Source organism: Heloderma suspectum, chromosome 5, assembly GCF_057233095.1.
Source record: "Heloderma suspectum isolate Gila_16-S chromosome 5, 16-S_ref, whole genome shotgun sequence".
NCBI lineage: Eukaryota > Metazoa > Chordata > Lepidosauria > Squamata > Helodermatidae > Heloderma > Heloderma suspectum.
The window spans coordinates 223,281,689-223,308,782 of NC_139462.1; the positions used below are offsets into that span (position 1 = coordinate 223,281,689).

Genomic DNA, 27,094 nt, shown 5'->3' on the forward strand with positions numbered 1-27,094 from the left:
TCGTCTCCATTTTTTGCCATGACGCATTAATTAGATCCACAGCTCCTTGCAAGGCGGTGATGGAATTTTGGATTAAATCCAACCTTTTGGCTTGCTCCATAAATTGCGAAGATAAAGTCTTTATCAGAGTAAATAATTCCCCTATATCTTCTGTTTTCAAAACTTTTGACACAGGAGGTACGGGGGAGTTGGCGGTGATGCCAGCCCCTTTCTTCTCATCAGTGTAGTCATGTTTCTCTCAAACAGATCTTGCAGGTCCTCAGATGTTCTCAAATACTGTTAATATTTCTTAAATCATCCCTCAGGAGTTGTTGATATTTCTTAAAGCATATATTACTATGGAACACGTCAGCCCTGTTTTCTCCTATAAAATAGGAGTTTCAAAACAGCTTTTTGCAGGCAGAAGTCTTTTCCATCCCCTGCTTTTCATGGAAGATGTGTGAGATTGTCTCTGGGACCTTGGCTTGTAAGGCATGTGCTTCAAAGCACCTCCCCTTAGGGCAGCGGCACAGCCTCCAAGTAGGGTCAGTTGACCAACTGTTCTTTGATTGTGGCCAGATTTTGTCAAACATCCCAGAGTCCAAAACACCCCTTGGGAAGTGCAGCGGCAGGCCCGCTTTCTCTGCGGTCTTCTGCTTCTGATCATGGAGGGCATCTGATAGAAATGGGAGGAGCGGTTGCCCCTTGCTCGCCTCCCAGTGTGGGGGGCACCAGGTGGACAGAGCATCACTCAGGGCATCACTCAGCAGCAGAGCACATGTTTTGCATTCCAAAGGTTCCAAGTTTGGCTCCCGGGACCTCCAGCAAAAAGGATCTCAGGGAGCAACGCTGGGAAAGGACCTGGGGATCTGTGGCCGGTTAGAGGAGATCAGCCTTGCCTCCCTGGTGCCCTCCATGTCTGCTGGACAACAGCTCCCAGCATCTTCCATCAACAACTTGCATGGCTAGCTGGGAATGCTGGGAGTTGTAGTCCAACAGATCCAGAGGGCAACAGGCCAGTGTAGATACTTCCTGCCAGGGGATGCTGGGAGTTGTAGTCCAACAGATCCGGAGGGCAACAGGCCAGTGTAGATACTGCCTGCTGGGGGATGCTGGGAGTTGTAGTCCAATAGATCCAGAGGGCAACAAGCCAGTGTAGATACTGTCTGCTGTGGGATGCTGGGAGTTGTAGTCCAACAGATCTGGAGGGCAACAGGGCAGAGTAGATCATGCTAAGCTAGGCATACCAATAGTCTGATTTTGCCTAAGGCAGCGTCGCAAGACGAACCACGGTGGCTTTAGACAAGACCGGCCAGGTTGCCTGTTGCTGCTGATAGTCTCCCATCAAGCACTACATCGCACCAAACTCGAGGAAAAGCCATGCCTCCAGTAGCAAAACGGAGGGCTCAAAACATACTATGCTTGCAAGTGGGGGAGTGTCTATGAATGCTCTCCTTCCTCAAAATCCTTCTGCCTGTGGGAAGCTGGTATTTCAGGAAGAGGCTTCTTCCTGATGTGCTAGCTTTCTGTGTCCAGGGAGTTCTTTAATGCAAAGACTTCAAAAAGAAAAAAAAGATTAGGATATTATATATTCAGAAGGCTTTAAACCGGCTTTCTTGGAGCATGACTTCATGTCACTGAGGTGACCGTACCATCATGTGAAAGGGACTGTACCATGTGAAATTTCTAAGTGTGCAATTTAGCTCAAAGATCTGGATTGGGGGTGGGGGTAGGATTAAGCTGATTTATGAGCCATGCAGCTCACAGCAGCCATGTCTGGGAGCCCACGAAAGACTCAGAGATCCTTCCTGTTTTTGCTACCTGCCTGTCTGCAAAAACCTTGTCAGACAGCATGCAAGCTGGCCAAAATACATGGCCGGTGAGCTGCATTTGGCTCAGTAAGTCACAAGTTGTGTAGGCTCACAATAGAGAGATGGCTGATTTAGGTTTTGCCCTGCTGCTGAATTAAAAGCTGCCCTCCCACAAATCAACACTACTTCACCAGCACTGCTAGAGATTTTTTTTAAACCCCACAGACTGCTTTGTCTTTGAACAATTACAATATATATATATATATATATACACACACACACACACACACACGTCAGTTCCTGTTGCATTGTAGGTTGTGCCACATCAATAGTACACTTAGCAGCTAGGCTACAATGGCTGGTTAAAATATTAGCTTGTTAGCAGGAAAAGAGGAACCTGTCTGGTTGAATAAGGATCTGAAATCAGGTATTGTTCACCACGATGTATTGTTCAGCCTTGTAACTATTTATACCTCCAAACTGTGTTTTGTGATTCATGGGAAAGAAGTGTGCTACACACACACACACATGCACACCCCTTATTATGCATTTATGATTCTCTTTGCATCTGCTGTCAGTAAGAGGTAGACAGCATGTTTAATAATAAAAGGCAGAACTTATTCTGAACTCATGGCAGCAGGGATAGCTCTGAGCACCTGTCCAAACCAGGATCTCTGCACAGGCAGCGCTTTGGCAGAATTAAAATTTACTTTGTACCTACAGCTGGGGTAGAACCTTCAGCTAGTGTGAATACGTAGCATGTAACCGATTGGTTCAAAATTGGGAAAGGAGTACGACAAGGCTGCATATTGTCGCCCTGCTTATTTAACTTATATGCAGAGTACATCATGAGAAACGCCGGGTTGGATGAATCACAGGTCGGAATTAAGATTGCCAGGAGAATTATCAACAACCTCAGATACACAGACAATACCACCCTAATGGCAGAAAGCGAAGAAGATCTAAAGAGCCTCTTGTTGAGGGTGAAAGTGGAGAGTGCAAAAGCTGGTTTGAAACTCAACATTAAAAAAACGAAGATCATGGCATCTGGCCCCATCACTTCCTGGCATATAGAAGGGGAAGAAATGGAAGCAGTGACAGATTCTATTTTCTTGGGCTCCAAGATCACCGCAGACGGTGACTGTAGCCATGAAATTAAAAGACGCTTGCTACTTGGGAGGAAAGCTATGGCAAACCTAGACAGCATAGTAAGAAGCAGAGATGTCACCTTGCCGACAAAGGTCCGTCTAATCAAAGCTATGGTTTTCCCAGTAGTAACGTATGGCTGTGAGAGCTGGACTATAAGGTAGGCTGAGCGCCGAAGAATTGATGCCTTCGAACTGTGGTGCTGGAGAAGACTCTTACGAGTCCCCTGGACAGCAAGGAGGTCAAATCAGTCCATCCTAAAGGAAATCAATCCTGACTGCTCATTGGAAGGACAGATACTGAAGCTGAAGCTCAAATATTTTGGCCACCTGATGCGAAGAGAAAACTCCCTGGAAAAGACCCTGATGGTGGGAAAGACGGAAGGCAAAAGGAGAAGGGGACAGCAGAGGATGAGATGGCTAGATAGCATCACCGATGCAATGAATATGGACTTGAGCATGCTCCGGGAGATAGCGGAGGACAGGAAGGCCTGGTGTGCTATGATCCATGGGGTCACGAAGAGTCGGACATTACTTAACAACTGAACAACAATAATAGAACACCGCAGAGCTTTCCAAGCAGACGTGCATTGTCTCCATGATCCTTACAACAACCCTCTTCTTCTTCTTCTTCTTCTTCTTCTTCTTCTTCTTCTTCTTCTTCTTCTTCTTCTTCTTCTTCTTCTCCTCCTCCTCCTCCTCCTCCTCCTCCTCCTCCTCCTCCTCCTCCTCCTCCTTCTCCTCCTTCTCCTTCTCCTTCTCCTTCTTCTTCGTATTGCAGATGGGGTGGAGTTGAGACTGAGAGGGGCAGCTTGCCTAAGGTCACCAAACGAGGTCAAGGCTATGAGGAGCCCAGAACTTGTGTTCTAAGGGACCCTTCTTAAGACCATAAGAAGAGCCATGCTGGATCAGACAAAGGGTCCATCTAGTCCAGCATTCTGTTCACACAGTGGACAACCAGCTCTCAACCAGGAACCCACAAGCAGGACATGAGTGCAAGAGCACCCTCCCACCCATGTTCCCCAGCAACTGGTGTACGTAGGCATACTGCCTCTGCTACTGGAGGTAGCACATAGCCATCAGGACTAGTAGTCATTGATAGCCTTCTCTTCCAGGCATTTATCTAAGGGTGCAATCCTATCGGGATAGGTGCCTGCCTCCGAACCCAGAGGCAACCACCTATCCAATGCAGGGCAGGAGCAGCGCAAAGGGGATCGTCCCCTCTGTGCTTCAGCCGCCCTGCATTCGTGGCTAGACAGCCGATTTTGGCTGTCTAGCGGCAGGAAGTCGGAGTGGAGGGGGGGCGGCGGATGTCGTACTATGCATAGGAAGCATTGGAACAGCACTTCTGCCCTCCCCACCCTGGCCTGCCTCCAGGAACACTGCTCTGTGCTCTTCTTACAAGCGCGGAGCGCAGGGCTGATCCATGCTGCCTATGAGGCGGTGCGGGAGGGGGTCGGTTCTCAGGGAACCGATTGTGGAGTGTGGGCTCCCAGGAACCGACCTATCCTATGGCTGTCTAGCCACTGAGTAGTGGCCATAGGATTGCGCCCTAACCCTCTTTTAAATCCATCCAAACTGGTGGCCATCACTACATACCGTGGTAGCGAATTCCATAGTTTAGCTACGTGCTGTGTGAAGAAGGACTTCCTTTTATCTCTCCTGAATCTCCCATCAATCCGCTGCATGGGAGGACCCCACTGGGTTCTAGTATGATGAGAGAGGGAGAAAAATGACTCATTTTTTCTCTTATGTTATGCCAGCGCTGTGGCAGCTGCTATAGTGCTGGTCTTTCCCATATGGCTGGGATAATGTGGGAACCCTGAGCCGGATGGGAGGAGCCTACACATTCCCATGTGGGAGCGTTCACATGGGGCGGAGCCCCAGCATAGGCTCCTCCCACATGGCCCAGTTGATGGCTGTAGAGCAGAGCAAGCCGACCTTCTGGGGGGGGGGATGTTCCCCCAATGCCCACGCCCCTTCCTGTAGCCCTGCCCATTTCTTTTGACCACTGATTATTTGATGGTTTCCTGGCTTTTGTGTAGTCCCCCCTGCCTTCTAAAAAGTCAAAAAGCTTCTCTTAAGGCGTAGTTGCTGACAAGAAGAGCTTTAAGCTAAAATATGCTGGTAGTTTTGGCTCTGCCCCTTTTGCCTTCAGCCCCACCCACCCCTAGAAGGCAGCCCCCGAGAGCTTCTCTGAAGTGGCATTCAGTCTGTGTGCTCAAAGAGGTTGAACATGCCAGCTGCAGAGGGACGATGAGCATATTATGCAGCGAAGGGGGCAATGGATGTGATTGTGCTGTGCTCCACTTTGAAGAATGGGACAGGGGGGATCTGTGTCTTGCGGGACCCCCACCCCATGTAATTCAACCTTAATGGAAAACAAATGCTTATGGTGCCAGAAATCAGTAAAGAAGAAGAGAAAGAAAGAAAGAAAGAAAGAAAGAAAGAAAGAAAGATGCTCTGATTGTGATACATACCTCCGACTTTGACTTTCGTTTTCAAAACGTACATCCTGTCATAATCTGCTAAGGAGCAGGCAAGATTTTTGCCACCTCAGCCAAAAGGAAGGAAAATGGAAACCATTCATCGGGGCATTTTCTTTCATGTCTTTACGATCACTCTTCCTTTCGAACGAGGAATTCATGGAACTGCCATGGCAACAGCCTTGCTGTGGTCCACCCACCATGAAGGGCGGGTGCAGGAAGAGTTCGCTGTCCACCTGTCCCAGAGGTTGAACCCAGGATTCCTCGCTGCGAGTACAAGCACTCCAGGTACAACCAGGAAATGCTAGACTCCGGACTGAATGGTCTTATGTGCTCTCCACCCCACAGCGCCACCCTGGGTCCAGTGGAGGCTGGTGGCTCCAATGTCAGTGGGGCAGTGAATCCGCTCTGGGTTGCAGTCAGAACCAGTCAGAACTCTAAAGGAGCTCTTCAAGGCACAAAGCTCCTTGGATAGAGTTCTGACTGGTTCCGGCTGAAACCTGGAGCAGATTCACCACCCGACTGACATTGGAGCCACCAGCTGCCATTGTCTGGGTCTCTCAGTGGTGATGTATGTGACTTTGCTTAACTTCAAAAAATGCGGTAAGCCAGTCCTGCTGCATTTAGAGGCCTTCCTGTTCATTCCACTGAATGGGCCCTGGACATTTGCCCTAAAGTCCTGTCCTCATGGCACCACCTAGTACAACAGTCTCATTGCCACGCTGCCCTGGCTCTCAGTGGGTGATTCTTTTAATTTGTTGAATAAGATATTGTTTCAGTGCCATTATATACACACAAACATTTGTTTGCCACTTTGGGCTTCTTAGTAAAACAACAACAACAGGACATTAATTCTATCAATTCAGTTCTTTATCCATTTCCTAAATATAGTGCTTTTATGCTTCCCTTTTCTCACCATTCCTCCCAACGGAACAGTACCCATGGTTTGCACATGTTGAAGACGCAATTCAGATGACAAGCATTTTAATTTTTTGCAAGGAAATTTGAACCCAGAGGAAATGTCCCCCTCCCCAAATTAATTTCAGTTCTAAAGGCAAGTATGCAACCTTTCTAATCTTCCTGATTTTGTATGCTCCCCACCCCCACCCCACAAAACCTACACACACCTTCCATTTTTCAAACAACGTTCAGAGTCTCCAATGACAAGGAAGGAAGGGATATTAAGCAGAGCCAATGTCTCTGATCTCTCTGGAAAAATGTACATTGTACAAAGTGAGCTAACCATATGTGGCACAGAGTGCTGTGTAACTTCTTCAAATAGTTTTGTTATTTAGTTAGTTAGTTGCTTACTTATAAAAAACAGCTGCTGGAGGCTGCAATCAGAAGGGAAAGGAGGGGGAGGGGGAGAGAGAGAGAGAGAGAGAGAGAGAGAGCTTAAAGAGTCCCCCAGGTGTGTTGGACTACAGCTCCCATCATCCTGGTGGGCATGATGGGGGTTGTAGTCCAACACATCTAGAGAGAACTTGGTTGGAGGAGGCTGGCTTACCCAATGCCTTCTTGGCAACTTTCCTTTCAAATTACCCCCCTCCTTTGTCTTCTTCCCCTTGCAAGATATTGGAAGTGTTTCACATATGTAATCTTGCTGCAGTCCTTACAACATCTCAGTAAGGTAGGTGAGTATTATCATCAATCATACCCTGAGTTTGAGAGGGGGCTCAGGGAAAGGCTTGCCTCAGGTGGCTTCATGGAAGAGGTAAGATCTGAACAGGAGTTTCCTCATTCGTAGCTAAGGGTGCAATCCTATGCTTGTCCAGAGAGAAAAAAGTCCTACAAGTCCCAGCACTCCCCTGCCAGCCTGTCTGGGGAATGCTGGGAGTTCTAGGACTTTTTTCTGGTTGAACAGGCATAGGATTGTGGCCTGAGTCTGTTAGCTACCACACTATACTCTGTCCATGTCTCTTGTCTCCGGCAAGAGAGAAAAGAAGCTTGTGTGAGGCAGAGGGCATGATTTTGAAAGAAAAGCTGCTGGCAGGAAAAGGGTTAAGCCGCACTCCCTGCCCACATGGCTTTCTTCCACTCCTGATTTCAGCCTCCAATGGCTGCTTTTCATTAATTTAAATCTGGGGAAAGTTACATGGAATTCTGTGAAATGTGTATCTTGGCCATCAATTCTCCAGATCCATGAAGCAGCACTTTCTCTTTGCAGACAGAACTCCCTTAGCTTTAAGCCATGTCTTTTTCACCCCTCAGCAATCCGCCTTGCATTCGCCACCAAAACTGGGGGGATGGCTGGAAAACATTGGGTTTGCTTTTAGCTTTTGCCCCTTTTTTGTGCGCGCGCGCACACACACACACACACACACACACACACACACACTTTTCCAACAGCCAACCAGCTGTCAACTGGGAACCCACAAGCAGGACATGAGTGCAAGAGCACCCTCCCGCCCATGTTCCCCAGCAACTGGCGTACCTAGGCACACTGCCTCTGATACTGGAGGTCGCATATAGCCACCAGGACTAGTAGCCATTGATAATCTTCTCCTCCAGGAATGTGTTTAACTCCCCTTTTAAAGCCACCCAAATTGGTGGCCATAATTACGTCTTGTGAAAGTGATGCAGGAACAATCCCCCGCCACCCCCCTAGATTGTTCCTGCATCTGGTAATGGGCTGTGAATGCCCAAATCCCTCTCCACAGAGATGGCTCTTCACATGATGTTTTGCCATTCCCTTTAGCATGAAAGATGAGAGTTCCATAATTCTGCCAGGCTCTCACACAGGAACAACGGTTCCTTAACATTTATTTTATTCGATGGTATACCCTTCCACGATGAACTTGAGCACACTCCGGGAGAGAGCAGAGGACAGGAAGGCCTGGCGTGCTATGGTCCATGGGGTCACGAAGAGTCGGGCACGACGGAACGACTGAACAACAACAATACCCTTCCACAAGGCCAGGAAGAACGTGAAAGGCTTAGCCCAGCCTTTCCCAACTTGGTGCCCTCTAGATGTGTGGAACCACATCCCCATCATCTCCATCCAGCATGCTGGCTCAGGATGATGGGAGTTGTAGTCCAATACATCCAGAGGGCACCAGGTCAGGGAAAGCTGACTTAGCCTATGGAGGGTGGGGAGGATTTCTTTAGCAATCCTTTGTGTGAGGCCATTTTGTGGCTTTTCAAACAGTTTCTATATTCTTTGCTTCCTCCCATTTTATCCTCACAACAACCACGTGAGGAAGGTTAGGCTGAAAGAGTGCGACTGAGCCACGGTAGCATGCTTGGTGGCTGAGGGAAGATTTGAACCAGAGTCTCTGGCACTCTGAGTGTGCAATCCTATCCATGTTTAGACAGAAATCATCTTACAATTCCCAGCATTCCCCAGCAAGCCATGCAGGAGGCTTTTCTGTCTAAACATGCATAGGATTGCACCCTTGTAACACCTACTACAGCTTGTCTGCTGCAGCAGGCATAGAAGCTGCAGTGTTATATCAGTCCTCAGGACTTTTTTCCATCTAAACGTGTATAGGATTGCAGCCTCCCCAGCCTGGTGCCCTCCAGATGTATTGGACTACAACCCCCATCACCCCCAGCCAGCATGAGAGTTGTAGTCCCAACACATCCGGAGGGTGCCAGCCAGGTTGGGCAAGGTCACTCTAACCACTTCTTCACCACAGTAGTGCAGTCATGCCCTCCGTTTCACAAGCAGGGAAGCTGTCGAGGCGTGTGGAAGGTCATTTCCTTGTGAGACGTGTCACAGGAAGTCGGTCTCATGAGTGACACATGCCTGCATGACTCCTGCTGTGTCTGGCGCTTTGTCTCATTTATTATGAAGCGGGGCGGCTGCTTAGTGAATGTGTTGCCACCAAAACAAGAGGACCGACATGCAGTAGCATAGTGGCAAATTCAGAAGTGCCTTGGTGACAGTCACAGCCATGCCCCCTTCTAAGATTATGCAACCTTGTAAGATATGCAGCCTTCAGCTGGGATCCAAAAACAGTGCAGCTGAGAGTAAGGCAGGGGTATTTCAATTGGACATCTGAGAAAGAATGCAGGGGTGTTAAAAGCTTTTTCACGCACTCAAACACAAACATTTTAGGTTTTCAAAATATGATACTCTATGGAAGCTTCACCCTCTCAACTCGGCCCTCCTGGATAGATCCTTTCTCATCTAAACAGCCCCCTTGCACACTCCCTTAGCACCCTAACATTACCCATTAGCCTTCCCTAAGCTCCTTCATTATATCTCCCCCTCCCCCTTCAACAGAAACGTCCACACACCCAGCTGGATTGAACCACACGCACACACAGTGGTGTAGTGGTGAATTTGGAAATCCAGGAGCTCACTGTGACAGCCTCCAAGGGCAGTCCAAAAATGTCAGGCAGCTGTGTCAATCTATATCAACAAACCAGTCCTAGGAGTTTTCATCTCCACCAGGAACAGGTCTTTGGTAAAGCAAATAGGTCTTAATTGCCCATTCCAGACCAAGTTATCCCAAATATTTTGCATTCCAGCATGGAACAATATATTGCTGCTTGGAAAATTCATTCCCCCCACAGCTACAGTGGCCACATGTACCGTCAGGTTTGCATCTGCTCATGTATGTGCAGACGCAAACTGAGAAAGAATTGCTACGGTGTAAATAGAGAGTCCATCTCACCATCCTGGCGGAAGCTGTGACAGGCGGATCTGTGTCCCTTGCTCAGTCTGCTTCGCTAAGTGTTGAGGGGCAGCGGGGTCATGGAGGCAGGGCTCTCCGGGATGCAGCGCTGGCTCTTTTTTGTTAGCAGGAACGCTGCCGTCACCTGCCACCCCCTCAGGATTCCCACTTCCCTCTGAGCTTAGCTGCAATCCTTACAGTAGCTGGGGGGGAGGGGGGATGAATTTCTCCAACCCAAAAATATTGACTACTAGTCCTGATGGCTCTATGCTACCTCCAGTACCCGAGGCAGTATGCCTATGTGCACCAGTTGCTGGGGAACATGGGTGGGAGGGTGCTGTTGCAGTTGTGTCCTGTTTGTGGGTTCCCAGTTGACAGCTGGTTGGCCACTGTGTGAAGAGAATGCTGGACTAGACGGACCCTTGGTCTGATCCTTCAGGGCTCTTCTCACAGTCTTATGACTTGGTCTTGAATGGGCAATTAAGGGTGCAATCCTATGCATGTTAAGCAGAAAAAAGTCCAGAACTCCCACCATGCTCCAGACAGCAGGCTGGCTAAACATGCATAAGATTTTTCTGTCTAAACATGCATAGGATTGTGCCTGAAGTCATTTTTCAATAGAATGAGGATTTCATAACATGCTGCAAGTGAAAGACTCCATTCTCCTTCAGTGGAAGAGGGTATCCTTGTGTGTTACCCCTCCCCCCGCCCAGTTGCTCCAGTAGGTGCAGCCATTAAAGCAACTTTAGCTAGGGTCCTCTCAAGTGGAAGGAGCCTCTTCCAGTTTGGATCCCATCTACTCCAAAGCATCATGGCTTCCTTGGAGCCCTGCTCCTGGATTTATTTTTAGAGCACCAAGCTGGTTCTTCCTCTCCACCCCTCTGCTGTATTAGATACCAGAAAGGAATAAGGACATAAGAGGAACGGTGCTGGGTCAGACCAAAGGTCTACCTAGTCCAGTATAGGATTGTACCTTAAGACCTATTTAGCTTTATGAAAGATCTGCTCCTGATGGACATAACACTGTTATGGAACTGGTTAGTTGGTAAGGATCAACACAGCTGCTGGCATTTTGGGATGCTCCTTGGGGGTGTGGCTATGGGGACTATATTTATTTATTTATTGCATTTCTATACCACCCCACAGCCGAAGCTCTCTGGGCGGTTTACAGAAGTTAAAACATTGAGTACAATATAAAAAGTTTAAAAGCCATTTACAAAAGAGCACATAAAGCACACAGACAATATCACGAACAACATATAACTAAAAACAACACTGAACTATCAGTCATAACTAAAGACACATCTAGGACCGATTAAAACTCATCATGTGCTGCCAAATGCTTCGGAAAAGAGATAGGCCTTAACCTGGCACCGAGAAGATAATAATGTTGCTGCCAGGCGGACCTCATCAGGGAGCTTGTTCCACAGATGGGAGGCAACCACCGAGCAGGCCCTCTCCCTCGTTGCTGCCTTCCGACCTTCCCTTGGAGGAGGCACTCGGAGGAGGGACTTAGACCATCATGATGAGTGCCTGCATTTCAAAATTTACCACTGTTGTTGGTCAATGTCGAGGCTTCTTAGGGTTCTTTCTCTTTAAACCAGACTTGGACCGGGCAGCCCTTCAAACACAGGACTGTCGTCTGTCAATCAGGGGATTTTGCCACCCTATGAATCTGAAGTACAGTTTGGAAGGCTAATATCCCTGTCACTTGAAGCTGGTGGGGGGCGGGAATAGGGGTGCAGCAGCATCCCTTGAGGGGTTATTTTTACAAAGAAGAATTGGAGAGCTTTACCTACACAGGAGCCTCGTCTTATCAGTATTCTGTGGAACAGAAGGTGCTTGTTTCTCAGTTCAGAGGCCAGTGGCTTCGATGTCAGTGGGGTGGTGAATCCGCTTCTGACTGAATGGTTTCAGTCAGAACCATTCAGAACTCTAAAGGTGCAATCCTATGCATGTTTAGACAGAAAAAAGTCCTACAACTCCCAGCATGCCCCAGCCAGCCATGCCTAAAGGAGTTATCTAAGGTGCCAATCCCCAAAATGGATTCAGCATCAGCACTTGAATAGCTCCTTTAGTGTTCGGATTGGTTCTGACTGAAACTTGGAGCGGATTCATCGCCCCACTGCCATCGGAGCCACCAGGCAGGTGAAACTGGGATTTTGACGGAAGCCAAAAGAGTTTCTGTAAGGCTAGCAACATTTCCTCACCCCACCCCCAACCTTCCCCTAAATACTCCACTTAGCAGAATGTTCTAAGTAGGCCTGTGATGCCAAGGGGGGTATAAAGAAGGAGGGCTCATTTCCTTTTCCAGCTATAGACACCCCCAATCCAAGTGAAAAGTAATAATTTATTTTTCATTCACTGCACCACAGCCCTTTGTTTACCCCTCTCAGAAATGGAAATTTACACCATCAGGGTTAACTAACATCATGACTGGATCCTGGCTGTGGATCCCTAATGAGTGCTTCACACCTGTCTTTAATTCTGTACCTGGGGAGCAACCCAAAGAAAATAGAGGTGGAAAGTATAGAAACCGCATCTCAAACTATGGCCTTATTAGCCTTCAGAGAGACAAGAACATCACAAACACAGTTTAACCTGCCCTTCCTCCAAGGACCTCAAAGCACTGTCCATGAATTCTTGCCCTTGCATTTAATCCCCACAACAACCCTGTGAGGTAGACTAGACTGCGAGATGGTGACTCCCTCACCAAGTGAACTTCACACCCTGGCAGGGGTGGGGCAGGAATTCAAACCCAGTTTTCCCCAGGCCCAGTTCAGTGCTCTAACCACTAGTACAGCACCCTATAGTACTAGGACAGGAATAACATGAGTGAGCACATGGCTTCTATACCTTAAACATGCCCTTTTCCTTGATGTCACTGAAAGTAAAGAAAGGGTGCATGGAGTGTAATCCTCAGATGGATGTAAAGATATTACTGTTAAGTGGCAAACGATAAGCAGAAAATGCAGTCTGTGACAATTCAATTAGAGCTTGAATATATGCAAAGTAAGCACAGTGACCCCTCCCAACAGCAGCACTTGTTGATAACGCAATCATCTCAGCATTTCTGAGAAAATTCACACCTGTAGTGGGAAACCATTGTCTCTATTCAGACCCAAATGAATAGAACTTAACTTCTCAATAAGTTGTCATTTCTCACTTTCATGCTGGAGTTTCCCTTGGAAGCTCAAACCAAAACAGAAAATGCAGTCTGTGACAATTCAATTAGAGCTTGAATATATGCAAAGTAAGCACAGTGACCCCTCCCAACAGCAGCACTTGTTGATAACGCAATCATCTCAGCATTGCTGAGAAAATTCACACCTGTAGTGAGAAACCATTGTCTCTATTCAGACCCAAATTAATAGAACTTAACTTCTAAGTTGTCATTCCTCACTTTCATGCTGGAGTTCCCCTTGGAAGCTCAAACCAAAACAACAGAGTCTTGCGGCACCTTAACAACTAACAAATGCATTCTTGCATAAGCATTTGTGGATACTGCCCATTTCATCAGGTGCATGCGTAACAGCATGAACTGTTAACCTCAAATTGGCAGAGCTATTTATACATGCTGGGGGGCGGGGGGGAGCTGTGAACCGTGGTTTCATGACGAACTGAAATGCAAACAGGACAGACAGATGATTACCTTAACAGCTGCCATTGACAAAATGTTCTTAGGTGATAACACCATCTTCACTGCAATGGTGAGCCAATTAACACACCTAGTGTGATTAAAAACAAAACAAAACTTTGCTCCTTATTCAAACCACAGAAAAAAGAGTTGAATCTCTTGAGGAGTTGTACTCCAGCAATTTCATGTGGACATCTTTCTTTGAAGCTCCTTTATTCAAAGGTGGTCACTTTAAGGTCAGCAAGGCTGAAATATTCCCTTCCTAGTTTCAGAATATCGCCATTTATATTTATTTATTTATTTATTTCTATACTGCCCAATAGCCAAAGCTCTCTGGGCGGTTCACAAAAATTAAAACCAAACAACACACAATAAAACAATTTAAAATATATAGAACATTAAAACCACAATATAACAATACAACCACAATAAAACCTAGCAGCAGTGCAAGAGTTTAAAATACAGATTTAAAACAGCAAAGATAAAAATTTAGAAAGCTAAAATGCTAAAATATTTCTGATGTCAGATTTTATCACAAAAGGTTACATTCTAACACCCCCCCACCCACCCCCCACCCGGCTCCAGCAAGATGGCTGGTGTTATCTGAAACATTTATAACTAAAGAGAGGGGGTTGATAACTTCACTGGGCAGTTGCTTGCAGATGGATCCTGCAAAACTCTAAACATCCCCGGAGGGGAATGCAACAAATAAGAGGTATTCTTAACTATCTCTCTGGTCTTAACTGTGCTTGCCTGTGGGAAAAGAAACCAAGGAGGACAGAGCACTTATCAATAGATAATGCTAATCAAATACCTTGTCAGTTTTGGGTGTACATGAAATGTTTACCCTGGCTGATGGAGTCAGAAGATTTTTATCTTGCTCCAGAGATATTTCTTGACATGCCTAATGCATTTTTTTTTTAAAATATATCTCTTCCTGAAAGCCCTGCTCATAAGAACATAAGAGCGTAAGAAGAGCCAAGCTGGATCAGTCCAAGGGTCCATCTAGTCCAGCATTCTGTTCACACAGTGGCCAACCAGCTGCCCACAGGAAACCCACAAGCAGGACACGAGTGCAACAGCACCCTCCTGCCCATGTTCCCCACCAACTGGTGCACATAGGCATCCTGCCTTTGCTAGTGGAGGTAGCAGATAGCCATCACGACTCATAGCTATTGATAGCCTTCTCCTCCAGGAATTTGTCTAACCCCCTTTCAAAACAATCCAAATTCGTGGCCATCACTACCTCTTGTGCTAGCGAATTCCATCATTTACCTATGCACGGTGTGAAGAAGACCTTCCTTTTCTCTGTCCTGAATCTCTCAGCAAACTGCTACATGGCTATAGAACCCCTTTGGGTTCTAGTATCATGAGAGAGGGAGAAAAATGTCTCCCTATCCACATTCTCCACACCAGGCATAATTTTGTACACCTCTAGCATGCTCAACTCATGACTTATGACAACCTCCCAGCCATATATGTATGGCATCCTGCCAAAGACTTGCTACACCTCTGGGTACAAATTGCCACCTGGTACTGCAGAAGCGGTGGTGTCCGGGGTTAAATAGCTGGGGGACCATGACACATGGCTAGTGGTAGCCTCTGAGCTCAGCTCATAGAATCATGGGGTTGGAAGGGGCCTACAAGACCATCAAGTCCAACCCCTGCTCAATGCAGGAAGCCTGATTCCCAGGCGGTCTCCCATCCAAGTACTAACCAGGGCTGACCCTGCTTAGCTTCCGAGATCAGACGAAATCAGGTGCATCCAGCACCTAGCTTTCTTGGTGGCTTGCAGGCTGCCCAGGCCTGGTTTGAACCATGTCCCCCATTGTAGGTCTGCTCAGCCATGGGGTAAATCAGGCACAGACTAAATTTATGGAGGGCATAAATTAGGGACACCTGAGAGTTTTGTTTATGATTGCACATCCTGTGAACATGTTGTGTTTGCAATCCCGAATGTGAACAGGAGCACGTGTTTTATTTATTGATTTATTACATTTATATCCTGCCTTTTTTCCTCCTTAAGGAACTCAAGGCAGCGTACATAGTCCTCCTTCTTCTCCATATTATCCTCACAACAACAACTCTGTGAGGTGGGTTGGGCTGAGAGTCTGTGACTGTCCCAAAGTCACCCAGTGAGCTTCCATGGTTGAGTGGGGACTAGAACCTGAATCTCCCAACTCCCAGTCCAACGCTCTAGTCACTACACCAAGGTGTTCTCCAAAAATGTTTCGGTGTTCTCCGAAAAGGTTCGGCAGTTCCTTAACTTGTGTTCATGGTTGGAAAATGAGCACTGAAAAAATGCACACTTTAAAAAGTGTGCATTTTTCCAGAAATGGCATTTTCACACTTTCCTCTTTTGGGGGAGAAGTGTGCATTTTGGTGCACTCTTTTAAAAAAACACCACATGCATCTCCCCTGTTTGAAATGTGCACTTTCCCCATTGGTACAAAATGAAAATAAACACAATCGAAAATGGGAAACAAGGTGAGCCAATCTTCAAGGCAGTGTTTGGAGAAACCCAGCGATTGCAAAAATCGCTTCTTTGCCCATCCCAAGCATAAGCAGAGTAAGGGTGCACCTTATGCCTGTTTAGACAGAAAAAGTCCTACAACTCCCAGCATCCCCCAGCCAGCCACGCTGGCTGGGGGATGTTGGGAGTTGAAGGTCTTTTTCTGTCTAGACATGTATAGGATTGTGCCCTAATTATAGCTTCCCTTGTTTCTTGGATTATAAGACGGTGCAGCCCTGACCCTTCTAATGCAATTACTGTAATACATCTAGTTATTACAGTCCATGATGTTGATGACTGCAGAGGGGACATGCAACAGAATGTCCCAGTATGGATTGCTCCTGTTCAGGGTTCTAGCAAGACATACCCTTATTCCGAATACTCCATTTCACTCACCACCTAAGTTTTCAACCCTCCCCTCCCCAACAGTCAGTCGGCATTCTATGTCCATGGAGCATGTTCATTCCTCATTGGACTGTTTTGGGGATTCCCCCACCTCCTTAGGTCTCCTTCCTGCCCCCCCCACCCCATAAAGATGTTTTGTGTTCCTACGAACCTTGGCATTCCCCCAAGCCAGCTGATTCTTCCCTCTGGTGTGTGGGTGGTGCCATTTTGGCTACATAGGAACACTCACCCCTGAACTTTGGAAACAGGGTCATGTTGACGATGATTCAGTGGAGGGGCTTATTCACATTAAATCCGCCCACCCACCACACACACACACACCTCCTGCATGGAGAAAGTCTCCATGTAATCAGTCAAATGCTGTGTCCACATGGCTATTTCTCATCAGCCATGGGGCCGATTCCTGGCTTTTGTGGGGCTGTGGACAGGACAAGACACCTACAATGCAGCCTCCCACAAGAGATATGTCCTGGCCCCTGTCTGGCAAGAGATCTCTTCTTCCCCCAGTGAGATCACACCACACGCTCACTTTCCCAACCTTCAGTGCATCCCACGTGTCTTGTGAGCACCAGCAAAACAGCAGGCGTGGGGTGGGGGTGGAGGATGTAAGAAATGTACCAAGTCAGTGGTGAAGTTAGGCCATTTTAGACTCTGGATTCAACGGCCTTATGGTGTAGGGGAGGCTCTTTACATGATAATGGGATGGATCCAGATTGAGTCATACTTCAAGTAGACCATTGAAAGCAATGTGACTGAAGTATCAGAGGCAGTGTCCTTATGCATGTCAATTGCTGGGGAACATCAGCAGGTGGGAGAAATTGTTTCTTGAAATTGTTTCTAGCTGTTTAAGGGCACAATCCTATCAGGAAGGCCCTTAAACAGAGTGGGGGAGCAGGATGGGTGATCTTCCCATCCGTGCTTCTCCCGCTCCATGTTTTGGCTAGACGGGCTTTTTTGCCAGTCCAGTTGGGGTGCGTGGGAACAGGAGGGAAGGAGGCTGGGCAGGCCAGAGGATAAGCCGGCCTCCCTGCTCCCTTCTCTGCCCACTGGCGCACCTCCTTTCACAGTGTGGACAGAATGCTGAATGAGATGGACCCTTGGTCTGATCCAGCAGGGTGCTTCTTATGTTCTAGGTGTGAGTAATTTAAGTCTCCCTGATTTTAGTGGGTCCACTGTAAGTAGCGCTCAATCTGGATCCAGCCCAATGTGTCTTGCATCACTTACTTCAAAATACGTTACACCAGCCCAGTTGCATTCTGTTCATTCAGTTCATTGCTATAATGCAGTGGAGGCTTCATTTGGGGGATAGGGTTCAGCACCTTGGATAGCTCCTTTAGAGTTCTGGGTGGTTCTGACTGAAACCCAGAGCGGATTCATGGCCCCACCAAAATCGGAGCCACCAGCCTCCACTGCTATAATTTAAATAGGAACACAGCGCAAGAACACAATACCATACTCTGGCCAGGTGGGCAGTGTGCCTGCTGCTGAACTGGATGGGCAATTTCAAGGTCCCCCCCCCCGTTCTCCCTGCTTAAAGTTCTTTACCTTTTCCTATACTGAAATCTTCTCTCTGCATCACATTTATTTATTATTGCATTTATATCCCGCCTTTTTTCCTCTTGCAAGGAACGCAAGGTGACTTACATTATCCGCCTCTTCTCCATTTTATCCTCACAACAACAACCCTGTGAGGTAGGTTGGGCCGAGAGTGTGTGACTGGCCCAAAGTCACCCAGTGAGCTTCCATGGCCGAGTGGGGACTAGAACCCGGATTTCCCAGCTCCCAGTCCAACACTCTCACCACTACACCATTTAGTAATAGCGAACTCACTCTCTCAGGGTGGATCCTTATGTAGCCAAAACGACACCACCCATGTGCAAGAGGAAGGAGCGGGCAGGCTTGGAGGAACACCGTGCTTTACAGAAGGACAAAAAAATTTCAGAGGGGGAAAAATCCCCTAAATATGGGGGAGGAGAGGCAAAAACAGTCAAAAGCGGAGTGAGTGTGTTCAGTGGGCATGGAGGGTTGACTGACTGTTGCAGGGGAGGGGGGTGGAAAACCGGGGATACGGGGCGGTGGGATGAAATGGAGGAATCTGGTGTGGGAGCACTTGGCGCTGCAACATTTTGTTGCAGAGGCCCCTTGCATCTCTGGATCCAAACCACTGTGTCTTGCTTCACTTACTTCGCAATATGTTAAGCCAGCCCAGCTGCGTTTGGTTCTGGTCATTCTGCCGAGTCCCTGGACGCCTGCCCCCTGAATCCTGTCCTAACAGCGCCACTGCTGGGGTGGCTGCTTATGCATCCCCCCAAAAGGAAGGAGGACAAACATGCAGCCATTTGCATATGCTAATTTATGTGTACAGATGCAAATTTAGAAATAATTTCTATAATTCAGTGGAGGCTGGTGCTTAAAGGCTCTCCCTGCTTAAAGTTCTTTACCTTGGCCTTCCCCAGATGTTTGGGACTGCAACTCCCAGCTTTCCTGACCATTGGCCATGCTGGTGGGTGTAGATGGGTGTTGAAATCCAGAATGCGGGGAGGTCAGGGAAGGCTGATGACAGGCGGCGTTTGTGAAGTGTTTGGGGCCAGGTTTGCACGTTTATCCCAAGAGGAGACGAATGGCAGAGTGGAACCAGGGTTCAAAGGATAGCTTAGGGTGGGCTGGCATGCAGAGGGAGCTGGGGATCTACATGGACAACATTCCGTTTTGGGAATCGCATCCCCTTTGGGCGAAGGGACTGAACTGGAGTTTATGAGCAGGAACTGGTTTGACGTTCACCTCGGCAATTAGAGGGAAATGAATAATTAACAGCAGAGTTGTATACTGAACCTGTGCAGGTTGACCTGGAGAGGTTGACTCTGCAGTGGCAGACAAAAGACAATCCTTTGTGGTTTCAGAAGCAGCCAAACTCCATCCCTGGAAGATCCAGGGGAGTGAACATAAAGTCATGCGTGTGCACATCTATCAGTCCCCCTTTCGCCATCTGAAAAACCAGTTTCCACTGTTCTACCACCTCCTAGGCCTAGTTTTCACTGAGGTGGTCAATTTGCATCTGGGCTGTACGACTTCAGACTCTGCCAGTCCAGGGGGAAGAGAGGAGCTCATATGATGAATTGCTCCTTCACACAGGAATAAATAAGGGTACAACCCTATGTATGTTTAGACAGGAAAAACTCTTATAATTCCCAGCATTCACCAGCCAACCATGCTGGGAATTGTAGATTTTTTTTTCCTGTCTAAACATGCATAGGATTGTGCCCTAAATTTCTGTCATAGAAAATTAGCATGTCATAAAGAAGGCTAGGCTAGAACCTTCTTCCCTGATATGCTAGCTTTCTAAGTACCGAAGTTTTAATTCTATCTGTCTGTCTGTCTGTCTGTCTATCTATCTATCTATCTATCTATCTATCTATCTATCTATCTATCTATCTATCTATCTATCTATTGCATGGGGGAAGCATTCTATCCTATGATTTCTCACCTGAAGCCTGAAGCAATAGAGTCCAGATACAGGTTTGCTGCCATGGTGACAACTATGCCCAAATGTGGCCCAAAATAATTTTTTAAAAATCCCAAACGTAGAATAATGCTATGCTGATGAGGGAACAGGGAACAGACAGAAGCAGTCTTGGCTCTTGATGGCCTGGGATGCCCAAAGCCAGGAAGTGGGGTTAACCCCAACAGCACAAGTGTCCCTGAGGACACACCTTGATATCCTCCATATAGTGATCTGTCCTTTACTGATGGGATCCCACTGGGTGTAGCACTCCAGGGATCCTTACAAGCCTGCCTGCTTAGCCTCATCCCTTCACCTGCATAGTCTCATTCTGAGTTCTCTTGTATCTTGGGCTGTACCACTTTGCATGATAAAATGCTCCCCTACAGAGGAAAAAAAAGTATCCCTGCACATAGACAATTAGCATATCATGGAGAAGGTTAGGTTCAAATCCATTTCCCTGACATAGTAATTTTCTATGTGCGGGGATGTTTTTTAAAAAACACAGATGAGCATCTAATCTCTTCAGTTGTCATAATGAATAGAAATTTCTTACTCTATCATCTGTCTATCTATCTATCTATCTATCTATCTATCTATCTATCTATCTATCATCTCTATCACATAAATGTGTAAACACATGCATCAGCACTCAGGTTTGAAACTGGCTTGGTGACCCAAAGCTGATGATTATTGTTACATTGTGTGTGTGTGTGTGTGTGTGTGTAGAATGGTAAAGGGTAGCCTCATCCTGAAAGCGCCCCCCCATGGCATGGGGAGGGGAGGTTTTTATTTCACAATATGCACCTTCCCAGCTCTAATCCCCACCTTCAGGATATGATGGGTTGGATCCAGACTAAGTTACTTGCACTTAGATCCCACTGAAATCAACATGAAGGGTTAAATCACAATTAACTTAAATCCTATGGCTTTGAATGGGCCCTCAGTGCAACTTAGGCCACAGTCCTATACACAATTACCTGGGAGTAAATCCTATTGAATTAGGTGGGACTTACTTCTGAGTAGACATGTATAGGATTGCGCTGGATCCAAACATATATAAACTATTAGGGGCTCCAGCAAGCGGCTCCCCCACCCCACTCTTTTACCCATTTATATCCCCCAGCTTGCACCCTCAACATCCCATAGGTCCTGGAAGGGTACAGGTCGTCGTCAGGCCATTTGGGTTTTTTTTCTAAACGTTGCCTTTTCTCTTAATTTACACATGAATATGCTTCTGTGTATCTAGGTTGTCACCTGAATAAGAATAAACTGTGTGTCTAATGGTGTGGTCAGCCATTGTCCCTTATTATTACATTACCTGGTAGCTATTTTGATTTGTGTTATCTGCTATATTACTTTTGCTTTCTGCTATGGCCTTTGGCTGAATCACTTCAATCAATCAGTTGGCCTAATCCGATAGATAATTCCCAACATCTTATCTCTTTGTCACCCTTTAGGGTAACACATGTTCTGGGAATGTCAAAGAGACAGAATGATGGAAAGGGGTTTGGGGAGGAGAAGACAAAATCGATGTATTTCTGACACTTCGGCAACTCCCCTCCACCCCCCAAAAGCAGGAACTGTATTCAGATAGGAAAGGAGTGAGGAAATACATTGGAGGTATGTTGCATCACTCCACGTCCTTCTAAAGGCAATCCAGGTTTGCCGGAAGAGGGGTGACTCCATTTTCAACACTTCTTCCCCATTTGTTTTGTTGTTGTTTATTTGGTCAGTCGCTTCCGACTCTTCGTGACTTCATGGACCAGCCCACGCCAGAGCTTCCTGTCGGCCGTCGCCACCCCCAGCTCCCCCAAGGTTGAGTCCGTCACCTCCAGAATATTATCCATCCATCTTGCCCTTGGTCGGCCCCTCTTCCTTTTGCCTTCCACTTTCCCTAGCATCAGCATCTTCTCCAGGGTATCCTGTCTTCTCATGATGTGGCCAAAGTACTTCAGTTTTGCCTTGAATATCATTCCCTCAAGTGAACAGTCTGGCTTTATTTCCTGGAGGATGGACTGGTTTGATCTTCTTGCAGTCCAAGGCACTCTCAGAATTTTCCTCCAGCACCACAGTTCAAAAGCATCTATCTTCCTTCGCTCAGCCTTCCTTACGGTCCAGCTCTCGCAGCCATAGGTTACTACGGGGAATACCATTGCTTTAACTATGTGGACCTTTGTTGTCACTGTGATGTCTCTCCTCTTCACTATTTTATCAAGATTTGTCATTGCTCTCCTCCCAAGAAGTAAACGTCTTCTGATTTCCTGGCTGCAGTCAGCGTCTGCAGTAATCTTTGCGCCTAGAAAGACAAAGTCTGTCACTGCCTCCACGTTTTCTCCCTCTATTTGCCAGTTCTCAATCAAGCTGGTTGCCATAATCTTGGGTTTTTTTTAACTGCAACCCAGCTCTTGCACTTTCTTCTTTCACCTTCATCATAAGGTTCCTCAGCTCCTCCTCGCTTTCAGCCATCAAAGTGGTATCATCTGCATATCTGAGATTGTTAATGTTTCTTCCAGCGATTTTAACTCCAGCCTTGGCTTCATCAAGCCCAGCATGTCGCATAATGTGTTCTGCGTACAGGTTGAATAGGTAGGGTGAGAGTATACAACCCTGCCGTACTCCTTTCCCAATCTTAAACCAGTCCGTTGTTCCGTGGTCTGTTCTTACCGTTGCTACTTGGTCGTTATACAGATTCCTCAGGAGGCAGACAAGATGACTTGGTATCCCCATCCTACCAAGAACTTGCCACAATTTGCTATGATCCACACAGTCAACGGCTTTAGAATAGTCAATAAAACAGAAATAGATGTTTTTCTGAAACTCCCTGCCTTTCTCCATCATCTAGTGGAGATTGGCAATTTGGTCTCTAGTTCCTCTGCCTTTTCTAAACCCAGCTTGTACATCTGGCAATTCTCGTTTCATGAATTGCTGGAGTCTACCTTGCAAGATCTTGAGCATTACCTTAGTGGCATGTGAAATAAGTGCCACTGTTCGATAGTTTGAACATTCTTTGGTGCTTCCCTTTTTTGGTATGGGGATATAGGTTGATTTTTTCCAATCTGTTGGCCATTCTTGTGTTTTCCAAATTTGCTGGCATATGGCATGCATCACCTTGACAGCATCATCTTGCAAGAGTTTAAACAGTTCAGCTGGGATACTGTCATCTCCTGCTGCCTTGTTATTGGCAATGCTTCTTAAGGCCCATTCAACCACACTCTTCAGGATGTCTGGCTCTAGCTCACTGACCACACCGTCAAATCTATCCCTGATATTATTATCCTTTCTATACAGATCTTCCATATATTCTTGCCACCTTTTCTTGATCTCTTCTGCTTCTGTTAGGTCCTTGCCATCTTTGTTTTTGATCATGCCCATTTTTGCCTGGAATTTACCTCCGATGTTTCTAATTTTCTGGAAGAGGTCTCTTGTCCTTCCTCTTCTATTATCTTCTTCCGCTTCCGCGCATTGCTTGTTTAAAAATAATTTCTTATCTCTTCTGGCTAACCTCTGGAATTTTGCATTTAATTTAATCTCTCCCTATCACTGTTGCCTTTTGCTTTCCTTCTTTCTTGGGCTGCTTCCAGTGTCTCAGCAGACAGCCATCTTGCCTTCTTGGTTTTCTTTTTCTTTGGGACGTTTTTTGTTGCCACCTCCTGAACAATGTTGCGAACTTCTGTCCATAGTTCTTCCAGGACCCTATCTACTAAATCTAGTCCCTTAAATCTATTCTTTGCCTCTATGCATATTCTTCGCCTCTACTGCATATTCAATAGTGAGCTCATATCTAACTGATCTGTGGGTCTTCCCTATTCTCTTTAGTCTGATTCTAAATTGTGCAATACGAAGTTCGTGATCTGAACTACAATCAGCTCCAGGTCTTGTTTTTACCAACTGCATAGATGTCTGCCACCTTTGGCTACAAAGGATGTAGTCAATCTGATTTCGGTGTCGACCATCTAGTGAAGTCCATGTATAAAGTCGTCTCTTAGGTTGTTGGAAGAGAGTGTTTGTTATGCACAGTGAGTTGTCTTGACAAAATTCTATCAGCCTATGTCCTGCTTCATTTTGTTATCCCAGACCATGCTTGCCTGTAATTCCAGGTGTCGTTTGACTACCCACCTTAGCATTCCAGTCTCCTGTAATGAAAATAGCATCTTTGTTTGGCGTACTATCCAGTAGGTGCTGCAGATCCTCATAGAACTGATCTACTTCTGCTTCTTCTGCATCTGTGGTTGGGGCATATATTTGGATCACTGTGATGTTAAATGGCTTACCCTGAATTCAAATTGAGATCATTCTGTCATTTTTTGGATTGTATCCAAGCACTGCTTTAGCCACTTTATTATTAATTATAAAGGCTACTCCATTTCTTCTGTGGTCCTCTTGTCCACAGTAGATCTGGTGGTCATCTGATGTGAAGTGGCCCATTCCAGTCCATTTCAGTTCACTGACACCCCAAATGTCTATATTTAATCTTGACATCTCCCCAGTAACCACATCCAATTTGCCCTGGCTCATAGATCTTACATTCCAGTTTCCTATGGTGTGTTGATCTTTAGAACATCGGATTCGTCGTTCACCACCAACACCATCGGCTGCTAGCCGTCCTTTCGGCTTTGAGCTAGCTGCGTCATCACATCTGGGGCTAGTTGAACTTATCCTCTTTTCCTCCCCAGCAGCATTTTGACCATCTTCCGACCTGGGAGTCCCATCTTCCGTTGGTATACCGACATATCTCTGGTTATACTGATCCATTTAGTTTTCATGGCAAGAATACTGGGGTGGGTTGCCATTTCCTTCCCCAGGGATCGTATTTAGTCTGACCTCTCTGCCATGACCTTCCCGTCTTGGGTGTCCCTTCACGGTTTAGCTCATGACGCCATTGAGGTGCTCAAGCTCCAGCACCACGACAAGGTAACGATCTTCCCCATGTGCACCTCCAAACCAAAGAGTTGGCTTTAGAAGAGGAAAGAGGCAGTATAGACTACTGTAATGCTCTCTACATGGAGTGCCTCCCCTGAAGGCTGTCCAGAAGCTTAAGTCGGTTCTGCACCAGTGTAATATTTGCAAAATGTACCAACACCTGCAAAGGAGCACTGAAGTGGAACAGACTAGAGATGTCAGAGGAATCCATCGCGGGGGTGGGGGGGTGAAGCTTTCATCAGGTTGCCTCCTGGACTTTGGCTCGCTTTCCCGCAAGCTGGCATGACTCTATCTGCACCGAGTAGGGCCAGTTTGCAGATTTTTATTTTATTTTTAATCACGTAAAAAGAATTGTGCGCAAATTATGGATGCAAATTGCTTGTTGTGCAAATAAATAAAAAACCCCAAAAAGTTCCTGGATTTTGGGAAGAAACCCATGGCTCGGCTTGCAAATGCAGGCTGAGTCAGGGGTGGCACAGAAAGCTGGCAAGCCCCCCAAAGGGCCAGATTTCCCAGCAGCAGACAACCCTTGAACAGATCAGGATGAACCCCCCACCTCCAACAGCAGCTTCTTGAGCAGAAATGCCTTTGTACCGTTGGCCTCGACAATTCCTTTTTCAAGAGTGCACTTGATACCAGAAGGTGCCCAGAACGATGTCCAAATAGCCTCCATTTATCCGCAGGCGAGGCTTGTTGCGTGGGAAGCGGCTGCCGACAACCTCCCCCACCCCACTCCTTCAGCCTTGACAATTACTCCCTAATGATTTATGAGCCTTGTTAAGAATGCCGGGGGGGGGGGGAAGGGAGGCTGCACTTAACTTGCTCATGATTCACGGCAATGGGAGAGGAACGCTTCCTCGTTATCCTTATCAGGCAGAGTCAAGGACGCTGATCCCCCACCAGCCGCTACGTCCGCGGTGACAGCCCGCCGGTTGGCACGGCTCTCGGGGTGTGCAAGGAGAGTGTTCATCACCCGGGAACGGCTAACAGCTCCATTGCCATGCAGTGTGCTAATGAAGCTGAGCAGACAGCTGTGCAGGGGCATTTCAGCATCTATCACAGGGAGGCAACGAGAATTCCCTCTTGGCCAGCAGGACACCAAGAGGCCGGTCACAGGGCTGCTTTAGGAAGGTTTGATGCAGCGTTCCTAGCCTAGGCAGGGAAACCACACAGAAATGCCATCTGACAAGGCATGGCTGGATCAAAGGACTTGGGTGTGCTGTGGAGGAAGAAGATGTTCTAGGCCAGAGGAAAGTAACTTGTGGCCCTCCAGAGGTTCTGGCCTACAACTCCAGTCATCCTTCACCCTTGGCTATGCTGGCAACAGCTGATGGGAGCTGTAGGTATGGACATATAAGAGATCCATGTTTGCTCACGAAACATGCAGGCATGCCCTGTTCACAGCTCCAATCATGAGCGGGAGCACGTGTCTGCTGAGAATATTTGCAAATTGTCGAATACGTGCTCGCATTCACCTTGTTCTGGACTCACAGTTCGATTTGCACCGATTTCCCAATTCACGCCAATTTCCTCAGTTGGATTGAATCAGCCCCGTTTGAGTCTACAGAAGAAATTTGTGCAGATTTGGGGAGATTTGTGCAAATTTGGGGAGATTTGCGCAGGTCTCCCATTCGATCGTAGCTCAAGTTGTGCAAGTTTCCCGTTCGTGGAGGACAGACAGTGATCACAGACACAAATGTGAACCGGGCACGAGGTAAGCCGTGAGACGATGTTTGGAGAATCCTGGAGTACTCGAACGTCGCTTGTTCGCCCATCTCTAGTTGCAGGCCAGAACTGCGAGTTACCCACCCCTGCCTAGCTGAAGAAGTGGTGAACTGTGCCACTTTGGGGGAGGGAATGGATGATTGAAAAACTTCACAAAAAATAATTCCTTGGATGTCAAAAACGAGAAGATCCATTCCTTAATCAATCAAACAAATATTACTGCTGGCTCCAACCTATTCACATTCATGGTGAATAGAGAGGTTTCTCTGCCCTCTCAGTCTTTCTCTTCCTTCCCATCTCTTCAGCACATCCAGAGAAGGCCTGGTGAAACTGACCTAGCCCATTAGTTT

At 46.9% G+C, this 27,094-nt stretch overlaps 1 protein-coding gene across 2 annotated transcripts in view; it reads left to right on the plus strand.

Annotated features, from left to right (window-relative positions):
* The window catches only part of LOC146345204 (uncharacterized), a 106,014-nt gene that overhangs the window by 24,405 nt on the left and 54,515 nt on the right, over window positions 1-27,094 (plus strand). The window contains exon 1 of one of the 2 annotated variants that reach the window (XR_014791894.1): window positions 25,966-26,733. The exons of the other annotated variant lie outside the window; for it this stretch is intronic. The gene's annotated coding sequence lies outside the window, so the exon portion shown is untranslated. Of the gene's footprint in view, window positions 1-25,965; window positions 26,734-27,094 lie in introns of those variants that run through there. 2 annotated transcript variants of the gene reach the window in all.